Below are 13,375 nucleotides of genomic sequence, written 5' to 3' on the forward strand. Positions count from 1 at the left end.
CAGCTTTGCAGCTGGTAGAATGTTTGGGTTACTCAGGTTGTGTGTGGGGTAGAGAAGCCCCTGGCTCACCTCAGTGCCTGCCCCTTCATGGCCTGCCAGTCCCAGCTGAGGGCATTTGTCTCCTTCCCTTCACAGATTTGATATCCCTGTGCAGGGGTAAGCACCTGCAGCTCGTGTGTAAATGGGATTGGGCCCACTTTGATTTCAGCTCTGAGAAGGACCCAGTGCGAGCCAGGAGGAGCCTGGAAAGGTCTCACACAGTGGAGGCGACCTCTGGACCAGCCTTGTGAAGCTGGTCTGGAGCCTGTAGCCTGAGACGCCTGCCCAGGCACCTGACTCCTGGGGCTGCTGCCTCCTGCCCTCAAGGGCGGCGTGACTGACTCAGAATCAGGAGCGCCACTGCTGGGTTCAGCTCTGCCACCTGCCAGCTCCTTGAATGTGGTAAATTGTTTCACCTCCCTGAACTTTCTCCCTTAGCTTTTTACCTGAAAAACAAGGAAATTGACTTCCATTTCCTCTGCTAAGTAGGTTTGTAAGGGTAGAGCTGCCATCAACCGAGCTGCCAACTATGCCCCAGTTTATATGCCCACCTTTACCCCTGCCCTGCCCTGGTGATACTATTAGTTTAATGAGTCCATTGGTTTACTTTAGATGATTATTTCTTCTTCTCCTTCTTCTTCTTCCTCTTCCTCTCCCTCTTCCTCTTCCTCTTCCTCTCATTCTCCTTTTCCTTCTTCTTCTTCTTCCTCTTTTTTTTTTTTTTTTTTTTGAGACAGAGTCTTGCTCTGTCACCCAGGCTGGAGTGCGATGGCATGATCTCGGCTCACTGCAACCTCTGCCTCCCAGGTTCAAGCAATTCTCCTGCCTCAGCCTCCTGAGTAGCTGGGATTACAGGCATCCGCCACCACACCCAGCTAATTTTTGTGTTTTTAGTTGAGACGGGGGTTTGCCACGTTGGCCAGGCTGGTCTTGAACTCCTGACCTTAGGTGATCCACCCGCCTCGGCCTCCCAAAGTGCTGGGAATACAGGCGTGAGCCACCGCGCCCAGCCTAGATGATTTCTTCTAAAGTACCTTTTTCCTCCCAGACTCTGAGTGTCTTTAGTCGCAGGCTTTGTGCTTCTCAAGCAGGTAAAATGCTTATTATCCCGACTTTAAACGTCCCTTCTTCATCCCGAGCTATTTTCTCAGAAAAGTGGGGGGACTCCCTGGAGTTGAGTCAGGAGCTGTGCCGTGTTGGACATCTCATAGTGGCCAGAGCAAACTGTCTCTGGAAAAGGAATAGATTTCATTTTCTAAACCAGACAGACACAGCAGTTTCAGTATTTTTGCATAATAAATGCTAATCACCAACCAGGAAGGAGTGGGTGATTAAATATTCGGTTACAGCACTGGGTGCTTTGACTCCTCACCAGCCCCACACCAGGGTGTGAAGACAAGAAGAAAAGCTAGCGCTGACACCTACTTGCAGAGGCCCTTGGCTCTACCCTTGTCTGGGTCACGAGTGCTGGGTGAGAAGTGCCCTTGAGTTGGCCTTTGCTGGCAAAAAACAGACAAAACACATCATCTTGTAAAAGTCTGTGTCAGTTTAACAAAATTTTATTAACTCCACATTTAAGCTGTAGCCATAATGCCATGATCTGCGCTAATACGCACTGTTACAGCTTATCCTAGAACATGCAAATTCGTTCTTATATGAAATTTAAAGCACAAAATTATGTGTTTCAAATTCTTCAGATCCTCAGCTTTCAGGTTTAAGGATGTTTACATAGCTTTAATATGCTTAAATTTATTGTCATTTTAGTCCATTGAAACCGTGATAAAATCACTTTAAGGAAGTTGCTGGAAATATCATTCCTTGTTATTATTTAATAGTAACTTTTAATAAAAAATTTCACCTCACATTGCCACTTCTACTACCTGAGAGCTTTAGAAGACGTAAGAAATAGTTCTATCTGTAGCATGTACTTAATGGTAAATTTTTAAGGAAATACAGTGTTCAGAAAACTCTCCCTCACTCTCTAGTCAAGGCCTACACACTGAATATTGATTGGCTATCAGGTTGGTCTGTGACTTCCAGGTCATTAGGGAAGAGACCATCAATTACTGATGTTAAGTTGCATCATCCAATATTGTCCTTTTATTGCTGCACATACTCAAGATGCATCGATTTTTTAAAATTAATTAATTTTAAAATTTATCTATTGACCTTTTTTGGGGTCTATAGTTCTGTAAGTTTTAACACCTGTATAGATTTTTATAACCACCACCATAATTAGGATGCAAGAGAGCTCCATTGTATAAAAAGTAAACTCTTGTATGTTACCCCTTTCAAATCAAACCCCTGACCCCTGGCAAGCACTGATCTCTTCCCCATTCCTTGTGGTTTTGCCTTTTTTAGAACATCACACACACACACAAATCATACAGTATGTAACCTCTTGAGGTCTGCTGCTTTCTCTCTGCAAGATTAGGAATTCAAATGTGTTGTTATGTGTATGAATGCTTTGTTCTCATTTATTTCTGAGTAGTATTTCATCTTATGGATATATCATAGTTTATTCACCTGTTGAAGGATAATTGGGTTGTTTCCAGTTCTTGATGGTTGTAACTAAAGCTCCTATGACTATTTATATAAAGTTTTTGTGTGATCAGACATTTTCATTTCTTTTGGGTAATGACCAAGGACTAGGATTGATGGGTCGTATGAGAACCCCAGGTTTAACTTTATAAAAACGGCAAAGTGGTTTTTCAGAGTGGCTATATTATTTTGCAGTCTAACCAGCAGTGCATGAGAATTCTAGTTGTTCTGTATCCTCACTGGCATTTGGTATTGTTAGATTTTTTTTAAGTTAGTCATTTTAGCAATATGTTTTTTATTGTGTTAAAAAATGTTTCATTTAAATTAGCTGGGTGTGGTGACAAGCACTCATGATCCTAGTTATTTGGGAGGCTGAGGTGGGAGGATTGCTTGAGCCCAGGAGTTTGAGGCTGCAGTGAGTTATGATCACACCACTGCACTCTAGCCTGGCCAGCAGAGTGAAACCCCATCTAAAAATTTTTGTTTTATAATTTTATTGAGATAAAATTTACATACAATAAAGTGAGCATATTTAAAGTGTACAGTTTGAAAAGTTTTGGCATGCATATATACCTGTGAAGCCATCATGAACATAAAGAAAAATGAGCATGCTTATCATACTCTAAAGGTTGCCTGTGCCCATTTGGAATCCTTCACTCCACCACGATATCACCTTCCTCAGGCAACAAATGATCTGCTTTCTGTCACTGTAGATTAGTTTGTATTTTCTAGACTTTTATAAATGAAATTATATGATATATACTCTTTTGTGTAATATAGTTGTATCAAAGATGTCCTTGCCTAATATAGTCATACCACATGTTTGGTTAAATTGATACTTCTTATTTACATTTCTTTTTTTTTTTTTTGAGATGGAGTCTCGCTCTGTCACGCAGGCTGGAGTGCAGTGGCGTGATCTCGGCTTACTGCAAGCTTCGCCTCCCGGGTTCACGCCATTCTCCTGCCTCAGCCTCCCGAGTAGCTGGGACTACAGGCGCCCACCAACACACCCGGCTAATTTTTTGTATTTTTAGTGGAGACGGGGTTTCACCGTGTTAGCCAGGATGGTCTTGGTCTCCTGACCTCAAGTGATCCACCCGCCTCGGCCTCCCAAAGTTCTGGGATTACAGGCGTGAGCCACCGTGCCCAGCCCCTATTTACATTTTTTTATGTTTGTGTAGCTGTCATTCAATGCAGAGCCAAATTATGACTGTGATGATGATGATGATGATTATTATTTTGAGACAGAGTCTTGCTCTGTAGCCCAGGCTGGAGTGCAGTGGTGCAATCTCAGCTCACTGCAACCTCCATCTCCTGGGTTCAAGCAATTCTCCAGCCTCAGCCTCCTGAGTAGCTGGCACTACAGGCACACACCACCATACCTGGCTAATTTTTGTATTTTTAGTAGAGATAGGGTTTCACCATGTTAGCTAAGCTGGTCTGTAACTCCTGACCTCCAATGATCCACCCACCTTGGCCTCCCAAAGTGTTTGGATTACAGGCGTGGGCCACCACACCCAGTCATGACTGTGATTATTAACCATTATTTGTTAAATTGTTGGGCTCAGACCTAGTATTTGTGTTTCTGTTATTTACAGAATTTTTTATGAATGTATACATATGTTTTTTTCCTCAAATAATCCCACATATTGAGACCTCTTAATACGATTTTCCCATAGGTAAACGTTTTATTATGATACCTGTAGTTAACAATTTAACTATAGTTAAACATGTAGAGTAAACATTTCAATTTTTGGTTTGTTTGACAGCTTGAATTCCTTTATTTTCTTGCCGTATCTGTCACTTGAGATTTGCTTCACTGTTCTGTGTTGAAACCCCTGTTTCTGGCCACTTAAGTGTCTTTCTCCTCTTTCTTAGTTTAGTTCTTTGTTTCTGTATGTCCTTTATTAGCTTCTTGAGGAAGAAATGAAATTACTCGTGGCCCTTTATACCTAAAAATGTCTTTATTCTAGCCTTATGTGTAATTGATAATTCAGCTAGATATAGAATTCTGAGTTAACAATAATTTTCCCTCAGAAATCCGAATTTATTTCTCTCTTGTTTTTTAGTGTGCAATATTCCTGTTGAGAATGTGATACCATTTTGATTTTAGGTGATTTGTATATGACTTGGAAATGCCACAAGGATACCCTTTGGTAGGGGAATGTCTTATTCATTGTGCTAGAGCTTCAGTGGGGGTCTTTCAATCCAATATGTATCCTTAAGTTACAGGACTTTTTCTTGAATTTCTTTTTTATACTTTGTTTTTTCTACAATTCCTATTACTCGTACATTGGACCACCAAGATTGATCTTTAATTTTTAAAAAAAATTTTTAAAATCTTGTTTTTGGGATATGTCTTAATTTATTTTATCTTCAACTATTTCTACTGATTTTTAAAAATTTCTCCTACTATATATATTTTTTCTGCTGGTTCTTTTAGAAGTAGAACATGTTCCTTTTTTCAGGGATATGATATTTTCTGTATTGAAAAATGTTTAATCACAGATTTTTCTTCCCACAAAATCTCCTGCTTCTTGCATTGTCTCTAGTTCTCTTTTATGATGTTTGTTTTGGTCTCTGTATTTCATGATGAAGGCTTTTCTCTAGTTCTCCTTGGTCCTCCCTACATATTTAAGTGTAAAATACAAAAAAGGATTACCAGAGGCGTCAGATAAGAGGGTAGTCAGAGTGGAGACAATATTCTTTACAAGTTGCCGTTCAAATATCTTTATTTTTGCAAAACTTACAAAAACATATGACCCATTGTTGATTTATTGCTCTATAATTATTTACAGTTATTTAGTGAGATTTTGGTGGCAGAGGAAATAAATATGGTAATCATTTTGTACACCCCTCCTGAATAATAATTTGGCTGGGAATAGAATTTTTTTTTTTTTTTTTCCAGAGAGACATGGTCTCACTCTGTTGCCTGGGCTGGAGTGCAGTGGCACAATCCTCTCACCTCAGCCGCCTGAGTAGCTGGGATGACAGGCTCACACCACCACGCCGAATTCTTTTTTTTTTTTTTTTTTTTTTTTGTAGAGATCAGGTCTCACTATGTTGCCCAGCCTGGCTTGAGCTCCTGGACTCAAGCAATCCTCTCACTTCAGGCTCCAAAAGTGCTAGGATTACAGGTGTGAGCCACCATGCCCAGCCAGAATTCTTGAGTCAGTTATTCTATCTCAGTATTGTGAACTTATTACTCCTATGTGCTCTGACCTCTATTGTGTCTGGTGAGAAATCTGTTTATCATTCATAGTTAATTCCTTTATTTATACACCACTTTTTTTTTTTCCTATGATAGCTTTCCAGATTTTCCTTTAAAGTTCTGCAGTTTTACTATGATGGGGCTAGTTAGGAATTTACTACAATAATTATTATTTATTTAACATTAGGTAAAATTTTTTAATGAAAAAACTCATGTCTTTCAATTCAGGAAAATCTCAGCTTTCATCTCTTTAATTATTATTATTATTATTATTATTATTATTATTATTATTATTATTTTGAGACGGAGTCTTGCTCTGTCACCCAGGCTAGAATGTAGTGGCACAATCTCGGCTCACTGCAACCTCCCCTCCCGGGTTCAAGCAATTCTCCTGCCTCAGCCTCCCGAGTAGCTGGGACTACAGGCATGTGCCACCAGGAGGGTCTCGATCTCCTGATCTCGTGATCCACCTGCCTTGGCCTCCCAAAGTGCTGGGATTACAGGCGTGAGCCACTGCACCCAGCCTAATTATTACATTTTTAACATTCATTTTTTCACTCTTTCAAACATTTCTTTTTTTTTTCTTTTGAGACTCCCGCTCTGTCGCCAGGCTGGAGCACAGTGGCAGAATCTCAGCTCACTACAACCTCCACCTCCCGGGTTCAAGCAATTCTCCTGCCTCAGCCTCTCAAGTAGCTAGGACTACAGGCACGTGCTACCATGCCCAGCTAAATTTTAGCCCAGCTAAAATACTAAAATTTTGTATTTTTAGTAGAGATGGGGTTTCACCATGTTGACATTTCTTTAAATTTATATCATGTCTCTTCACTTTTTTTGTTCTAATTTCCATCTCTTCATCTCTGCTCTGTACTAGGAAATTTTCTCAGTTTTCTTTTCTAATTTGCTAATTATTTTGCTCCTGGATATGTCCTCTATTTAGTCTATATTCAGGGATTTTAAATTATCAAGAGATCTGATTTTTTTTTTCTCTCTGAGATGGAATTTTGCTCTTGTTGCCCAGGTTGGAGTGCAATGGCATGATCTTGGCTCACTCCAACTTCCGCCTCCCAGGTTCAAGTGATTCTCCTGCCTCAGTCTCCCAAGTAGCTGGGATTACAGGCACGTGCCACCATGCCCAGCTAATGTTTGTATTTTTAGTAGAGATGGGGTTTCACCATGTTGGCCAGGCTGGTCTGTCGAACTCCTGACCTCAAGTTATCCACCTGCCTCGGCCTCCCAAAGTGCCGGGATTACAGACGTGAGCCACCACTCCCGGCCAGAGATCTGATTTTGTAAAAATACTGATCTGTTCCCTTGCCATAATGGCATTTTAAAATTTTGAATGTTCTTGTTCCACAAATGTCATTCTCTACTTAATCAATTTGAGGATTCGATATTACTCGTGGCCCTTTATACCTAAAAATGTCTTTATTCTAGCCTTATGTGTAATTGATAGTTCAGCTAGATATAGAATTAGAATTCCTACCATAAGATTTTGCATGGGCTGTGTGTATGAGTGTGCAATTGTGATCAATGTGAATTACACACCTACAATCATACGGTCTGTATGCAGCAGACCTGGGTTTACTATTGTCACAATACTAGACATTCTTGTATGTTTTTTGCAATTCTTACATGTGAGTTTATCTTCTGTGGGAATTTTACCTTGTGGACTCCCTCAGCTGTGGTTGTCTCCCTGGGAAGTAATTTCACATTGACCCACAAGGTACATACATCCCAACCAGATCACAGGTTAATGACGGGTTCAGGGCTCCTGTGGATGAAGCTGATGCAGCCATGTTCATGTGAATGCACCTATCTCCACCCGTGACTGGTGCAAAGGCATTTCAACTCCTAACAAGCCAGCCCTGCACCCAGTTTGGGTCCCGAATACAAGACTCTCCCAGGCTCAACTCCTGTCCCTGTGTGATATTGGGCCCTACCCTTTCTCCTGTTTCAATCTCCAAAGGGGAATTTTTTTAAAGGTGTAGAAAAATAGGGGAAAAATGAACTCATAGATTCCAGTCTTGGGTTTGCTAAGAATATTTTCCTAAAAATACGTATATCCTATTTTAAAAATATTTGTACGTTACTAAAGCAAAAAGAAAGTGTTACTTTCCCAGACATGCTAACTTCCCAGCAAATAAAGCTTTGGCAGATTGGCAAGTTTTGCAAATAAACAAGGACCATTCATCATGAAAGATGACAAGCATAGATACTCAAGATTCCAGTTTCTAAAACAATGTCTAAACAACGTTTCAGTAAATTACTAAGTTTAAAAATATATTTAATTTAAAAATTTCACAATTCTCATGAAGACAGCTTCTTCTTATTAAGAAATGTTAAAATCTTTGTTTTAATTTCTATTGTGAAATTAAATAATTCCAACTTCAAGTTGTTGGAACTTTAAGTTATTCTGAGCCTTGAGACAAATGTGGCTATGCAGCCTGAGTCACATGGCATGCAGCTGCAACTTCCGCCTTTTTTTCCCTCTGTGAATAATTAAGAAGACCAAACAGCACGAGAGAAGACCTCCTCAGATCACCACCCCTCCTCATTGAGTAATAAAGTAATCTTCTTTGGCACGTAGCAATCTGTGACCAAATTGCTTTAATGTATGCACTGGTCTCCTATGGAAAATGTTGTAATCCTCTGAAAATGTCTTTTTCTCTGTCTGTAAAAGTGAAACCTTAACTTCTCCACTTGGGAATGCTGACCATATTCATTTGGAGCTGACACTTCATGAGTGGCTATCCTCAAGCTTTGCACTCGAATAAACTCTATCCTTAGTCATATTTTCTGAATCTCATTATTTAAGGTTGACACTATTTATGAGAAAAAGATGAAACAGAAACAACCGCAGCCAAGGTGAACTGGTCAAAACTGGCTAAGGTCGTAAAATAAAATAGAACTTTTACAACATACAGATGTGAATTAATAAAGTTTAGGCATCTCAGCTGAGAATAGTAGATTTGTATCTGAAGTCCCACAAATCTGGGTTTCATCAACTGCTTCAACTCAGTATAACATTGTCAGGGCTTGCTCTAGGCACAATGCTGTGCTTGGCAATGGGCATACAAAGGCGACTAACATGTGCCCTTTGCCTCCCAAACAGCTACTTTTTAACTGATCAACCTCAAAAGTGCTAAACCTGGGTTCACCAGACATTCTGCAGTGCAACTGGAACTTTCATGCTAAAAAAATTCAAACCTGAGTCTAAACAAGCCTCTAAATGTAAACATCAGCTTACAGGAAATACAAGAAGCAAAAGAATGTGTTAGTTACACCATAAGAATGCAATTAATCAAGATCCAGACTGTGGAAAATTGAGCAGACCAAACATATGGCCTGAAAGCCAGAAAGAAGAAGGGGAAGTATCACATATTAAAAGAGCTCAAGATATTTATCAAATGCACGATGTAGACTTTGCATAGAGCCTATTTGAACACACCAACTGCATAAAGTTATTTTTGAGAAAATTTTAAAACAAACTGGGTATTAGATGAAATCAAGAAATATTAATTTGGGAAAGTATGATAATGTGCTGTGATTAGGTTTTTTTTTAAGTGCTTATTTTTAGACAGACGTGATACATTTAAGACTGAAAACCTGGAATTTGCCTTAAAATGATCCAGAGAAACATTGAGTGGTGAGGAGAGGAAGGGGTGGAGAGTAGATAAAACAAGATTGGCGGCCGGGCGCAGTGGCTCACGCTTGTAATCCCAGCACTTTGGGAGGCCGAGGCGGGCGGATCACGAGGTCAGGAGATCGAGACCACGGTGAAACCCCGTCTCTACTAAAAATACAAAAAAATTAGCCGGGCGTAGTGGCGGGCGCCTGTAGTCCCAGCTACTCGGAGAGGCTGAGGCAGGAGAATGGCGTGAACCCGGGAGGCGGAGCTTGCAGTGAGCCGAGATTGGGCCACTGCACTCCAGCCTGGGCGACAGAGCGAGACTCCGTCTCAAAAAAAAAAAAAAAACAAGATTGGCAAAATGTTTATACTTGAAACTGGGTAATAAATACATGAAGATTCATTATCTACTTCCTTTATTTTTGTGTATGTTTGAAAATATTTATAACAAAATGTTTGTAGAAATAACACACGATTGAGTTTGACTCAGCAAAGGAAGGAAAGAAGAAGGGGAGGAAGGGAGGAAGAGAGGGAGGGAGGGAGGGAGGAAGGAAGGAAGGAAGGAAGGAAGGAAGGAAGGAAGGAAAAAAAAAAAAGGAAGAGGGGGAGAGAATGTGCCTGTGTGTAGCAGCAGGAAAGCTGCAGTGAGCTTATGAAGATTTGTGGTGAGGGCTGGCTGCCTTCCATGAGTGTCTCTCCATAAGAAATATCTTAATTCTGCCCAATATGAGAAGTAATGAAAGGGTAGCAGTATTATAGACATATAATCTTTTTCTCTTCTGCCCACTTTACTTAATCTTCTCATCAATAATTCGGGACTATCTCTCTGCCTTTGGTTGTTTCAAAGTATTTCACTCCAAAATACAGGTCCCTGGTATAATGAGTATTTTAAATTAAAAACCCTTAGAGATCAATAAGCACTGGTTTTCTCCTATCTCTACATACAGGTAGGACAGACTCACCAAGGAGAACAATTATTCTTGCTGTCTTCCCTGTTATCTCCTTATCCATTACAGAAAAGAAGACCAAAAAATGTGAGTACATCTGAATAGACCCTTTTCAAGATGATAACTGGCTCCAAGGATCATTTAAATTCCAAAGAGAACTATTTACAAGTTAATTTCTGTTTCCCATCCAGTCATTCATTCTAGTAATCATTTATTGCCCCTCAGTGGAATTCTTCTCTCCACTCCCATAACCTGTTTTACCAGGATCCAAGCTCCCATTCTTTCTGTAACTGACATCAGTGGGCTGCGGGAAGTCCCCAGTTGCTAGTGGGACCTCCACCCCAGTGAGAATAAATTCAAGGCTGAGTCAGAAAATAGTCCAAGTACGGAAATGTATTGCAAAGTGAAAAGTACACACTCAAGAAAGGGGAGTGCGGGTGTACTCAAGAGAGAGTCACATGCAAAGGGGTTTGGAGCGGCTGCCTTTATGGGTTTAACTAAGGGGTAGAATATTCATGAAGATTCCTGGAAAAAGGTGGAGATGTTCTGGAATTGTAGTGCTACTCATTTTCACACCAAATATGGATGTTCCTGGAACTGTCATGGTGCTGGTGGGTGTGTGATTTGTATGCTAATGAGCATATAATGAGGTTCTAGGTGAAACCTAGGTCAAATCCAGTGCCACATTGAGTCCAGTTAGTCTCACCCAGCTTAGTCCACACCCTGGTTTTTCAGGGTCTTATCAGTCGATAGTTTCTGCAGCTATTTCTAGTTTCCTTTTGCTAACCATGTGAATCCACTGCCTGAAATTTTCTATTCTCCTGCGACTTGTTATTCCTGTCTCCTAACCTCAGAATGGTATGTAAGCTTCTGTACCTCACTGGGAAGTTGGGTCTTCATTCAGAAGGCTCCCAATCTATACATGTTAAATGAATTTGTATGGCTTTTCTCCTATTAATCTGCCTTTTGCAAGTTGATTTTTTCAGTGAAACTTCAGAGAGGGTCAAAGGGAAAGCCCTCCCTTGGCCCCCACATGTTATTGAGGTATGTTTCTCATGGATAAACGCAATCTTTAAGTGATTCTTGGAATTTATTAGTCCTTTACTGGTAACTCCCTTTGCTTCTATAAGAAACAAAGGCAAAAACTTATAGTAAATTCCAGGGCTCTCCATAGAATTATTAACCCGTTATAAAAGTAATAAAGTTGCTGAGAAATTGCCTGCTTGTTTTTTGGGTGTCCTTTGGCTTATTCTGTTTATATACATTACCTACCACCCTAAAACTTCAGGGCCAGGATGTGGACTATCGTGGGTTCCAGTGAGGATCATGAAGGAAACCAAAATATTTCACTCCAAAATATCCTTCTCTGATGTATTTTGAGATGGCTGTTCAGAGGGCTTGCAAACAGAAGTAGCCCTGAAAAACTCTTTCCTGGGGAACTTTGCATCTGCACAGAATCTGCACGGTGCAGCCAGGCCTCCTCTGAGGCCTTCTCTTATCCAGATCCAACAAAGATTAACTGAGAGTCCACCATCTTTAAAGATCTGAAGGAAACTCTTACCATGTATTCTCTCTGAGAGCTGCAGCCTGTGAGGTTTCATCGTCTACATAACAGGACCCCCCTTTGTGAGACAGGCCTCTTCTCTCCCTCCATAACCTGTCTTATTGCCATAACTTATGTTGGCCATGCTCTGAGCCTCCATTCTTTCTGTAAGCACAAGATGGTAGAATAGTGTCAACCATCTGGCGATTTCCTTCAGTTTTTATTTTTATTTTTTTTTATTTTATTTGAGATGGAGTTTTGCTCTTGTAGCCCAGGCTGGAGTGCAATGGCGCGATCTTGGCTCACTGTAACCTCCGCCTCCCGGGTTCAAGCAATTCTCCTGCCTCAGTCTCCTGAGTAGCTGGGATTACAGGCGCCCACCACCACACCCAGCTAATTTTTGTGTTTTCAGTAGAGGCGGCATTTCACCATGTTGGCTAGGCTGGTCCAGAACTCCTGACCTCAGATGATCCACCTGCCTTGGCCTCCCAAAGTGCTGGGATTACAGGAGTGAGCCACAGCTCCTGGCTTGAGTTTTTGTATTTTGTATGACTCCCAAGCTCATATGCATGTTTCTAAAATTTGTAACTTTTTTTTTTTTTTGAGACAGGGCCTCACTGTGTCACCCAGGCTGGAGTGCAGTGGCAAGATCTCAGCTCGCTGCAAACTCCGCCTCCTGGGTTCAAGCGATTCTCCTACCTCAGCCTCCCGAGTAGCTGGGGTTACAGGCGTGCACTTCCAGGCCCAGCTAATTTTTGTATTTTTAGTAGAGACAGGGTTTCACCATGTTGGCCAGGCTGGTCTTGAACTCCTGTCCTCAAGTGATCAGCCTGCCTTGGCCTCCTAAAGTATTGGGATTACAGGCGTGAGCCACCACGCCCGGCCAGTAAGCTTTTTTTCTTTTCAGTTAATCTATTTGTTTTATAAACTAAAATGATCAAACCTTCTGGGAAAACATCTAAACTTCCCTACAATCATTACCATGAAATCCTTTCCATTCTATATCAATCTACCCACATAAAGACTGGAAAAACTGATAAAGATGTGAGTTATTCCTGCCTACTCTCAATTTGGGAGAAGAATACTCTGGTTTCCTTTCCCTGGAGATATACGATATATGGAGGAAATGGAAGATGGGAGCTAAGAATATACAAATATGGATACTAGACAACCTGGAGTGTCTAAACATCTTTTTTCTATATAATATACTGCCTTTGGATTCTATAAACTCTAAAAATATCTGAGGAATCACAGGATTATTTTGAGAACCTTTTATTCCCATAAGTGGCCCAAGTATCACTCTTGTTCTAAATTTTAGTTGGAAAAATATGGTCACTGAAAGCATAGACTAACCTAAGCAGACTCTCTGCTAGTTTATTTTTAACTAACGCTGTATGCCAGGCACTGTTTTGAGGACTTTACCCTTGGAAGCATGCATGATTATTTTTAGAGCTCCTCTACAG

Source organism: Symphalangus syndactylus, chromosome 3 (assembly GCF_028878055.3).
Source record: "Symphalangus syndactylus isolate Jambi chromosome 3, NHGRI_mSymSyn1-v2.1_pri, whole genome shotgun sequence".
In the NCBI taxonomy this organism is placed as follows: Eukaryota; Metazoa; Chordata; class Mammalia; order Primates; family Hylobatidae; genus Symphalangus; species Symphalangus syndactylus.